This window comes from Carassius auratus, chromosome 7 (genome assembly GCF_003368295.1).
Source record: "Carassius auratus strain Wakin chromosome 7, ASM336829v1, whole genome shotgun sequence".
NCBI classification, from domain to species: Eukaryota; Metazoa; Chordata; class Actinopteri; order Cypriniformes; family Cyprinidae; genus Carassius; species Carassius auratus.
Window position 1 is genome coordinate 3,129,666 of NC_039249.1, and position 2,798 is coordinate 3,132,463.

The window sequence follows — 2,798 nt, forward strand, 5'->3', positions numbered from 1 at the left end:
ACCCCTTAAAGGGATAGTTCACCCAAAAATGAAAATTTGAGGTTTAACTGTTTACCCCCAGGGCATCCAAGATGTAGGTGACTTTGTTTCTTTATTAGAACACAAACTGACATTTGGAGAAGGGTCTGGCTGCAGACTTGCACTTGCACTCTCAGACTTGCATTCTCACACTTGCACTCTCAGACACTTGTGCTTCTGCTAGTGACGTCACTTGCAGTCTTTATTATTATTATTATTATTTTCTATTGATAACTTTTTGTTTGAATCTTTCAGCATTTTACAACAGTAGCCAGGTGGTGAAGACAAGAAAAAATAAACTAAATTACAATGTCACTTGCAATCGCTACTTGCACTCTCCGCTACCTGTGACGTCCCTTGCAAGCTACACAAATCGTGCATGTTGCCAATTGAGACAAGACGCTGTGGTGGTGATTAAACACAATGCAAACGCTTAATGTGGCCTAATAACAGACTAAGATGATAAAGACAATTCAGCAGGCATAGCCTATATGTCTTGTTGTTGACTCAACGTATCTACAGACCAGCAAATATGAAGGTTCATTATGAAATGCATTAAGTGATTTTAAAAGGATCAGCTTCGTACAGGCAAGTAGACGAGTACAGAACGCAGTGCGTTTAATTGTACATTAAACGTTTTCCCCTATAGAAAATCATTATAAATAAAACACATAATGTAGCTTAATGGACAAAGACAGTGATATAAACGAGTTGTAGACAGTTTATTCTATATGGAAAAATGCTTAACGTGAAACTTTGCGCGTTGCGTTTATTCACCACCACAGCTTCTTGTCTCCATTGGCAACAAGCACGATTTGTGTCGATTGCAAGTGTCACAGGTAGCAGAGAGTGCAAGTAGCGATAGAAGTGACATTGTAATTTAGTTTATTTTTTTCTTGTCTTCGCCACCTGGCTACTGTTATAAAATGTTGGAAAATTCAAACAAAAAGTAAAAAAAAAAAAAAAAGACTGTGAGTGACTTCACCAGCGGAAGTGCAAGTGTCTGAGAGTGCAAGTCTGAGAGTGCAAGTGCAAGTCTGCAGCCAGACCCTCTTGGACATTTCTAACACAAACTGTTGCAGTCTGTCAGTCTTATAATGTAAGTGGAAGGGAATCACGGCTAAAACATACAATAAAAAACAACAACATAGGCCTCCACATAAGGGATGGGCGATACCACATATTTTGTTTTCGATACAATACTGATAATTTTAATGTCCAGTATCGTCGATATCAATACCGATACGATACTTCTAAACTGAACTTTTAGATTATGATTAGATTAGATTATGTATTTAATTATTATGAGTACAATGGGTAATAATACCTACTTTACTTTATATTTGAAATGCATTTTAACATTCAATATGCCTTAATCGGGACTGCCAGTAATAGGCTGTTGCATGCATAAAATGCAACCTTTTTATTCAGAGAGTGTATGATTTATATTAACAATACAGAATAGAACATGAGCAATATAAACGTTTAACATTTAAAAAATGTAAATAAATGTACTGCACAAACTAGGGTACAATTTCAATAGGTTTATTGTGAAATAACTCAAACATATAGCCTATGTTTTTTCAAACAAATTCACCAACATCTTGGATGCCCTGGGGGTAAGCAGATAAACATCAAATTTTCATTTTTGGGTGAACTATCCCTTTAACTCTTAAACACAATGCAGTGTAAAATAAATACATAAATAAATAAATAAATAAATGCGGCAAATTCCCAAAGATAAATTAATAAAGAAATACAAAATTTATAGGCTAATACATACAACACACAAAAGTACACACTAGACAAAATAGATAAATAGGCCTATAAATAAATGTGAAACCTGTATAAACATTGCTTTAATATGAAAAGCTGACACAGACAATTATTTGTTTTTATAGGCATTTTACCTCTATGAACCCGTAAAATGTTTTAAGCCTACTTATATCCCTTAAAGTCACAGCCTATATTTACTTTATGTGTATTTTTCATTTTCTCCTATTTGGCTTATGTCACAAATACAAAAATGGGAATAAAGATTCACTCATTTATTGATTCCTGTTAGAATTAAAATACTGATAAAGGCATTCACTTCAATCATTTAATACGATATCCAATTTATATTTATTCAATATTTTTCTAAAACTGGAAACTTTGCATCAACAAGGTTTAAACCACAACATAAAAGTAATTCATCAACACTTTAACTGCAATAACAATTATTAAATCATTGAATAACATAATTTCCAGCATGACAATAATTAATTATTGTCATCAATATCTGTTGTTTTCTTATGGACATAAACAACACAAGGCATAAAATTTTTCTTGTACAAATCAGTGCAGATACTACAACAACTGCAACTCCGGCCAACAGCTAACTTAAGATTGCATGAATTTGTCTTTAGATTGTGTTTTGACATATCAAGCATGTATCGGAAATGTTAATGGTGAAGCTCCTACTACCAGTTTATGGTCAGAAACATAAGCTTATTACAGTAATCATCTCCAGTGTCCCACAGGCAACCAAACGAATTGTGTCAAATTATATGGATTAAAAAAATGCATCTTTAATAATTATAATGCAGAGATGATAAAGTCTCATTGGAGTTAAGTATCAAATGACCTCTGCAACCTGTTTTACAGACAAGTCACAGATATCATCCATCATTTATTTATTTTTTTCACAAATTGTGTGTGTGTGTGCACGTTTGGAGAAGAGAGCAGTTCATGAAAACAGTGCTTTTCAAAAGAGCGGAGAACAAACATCACCAAAGACA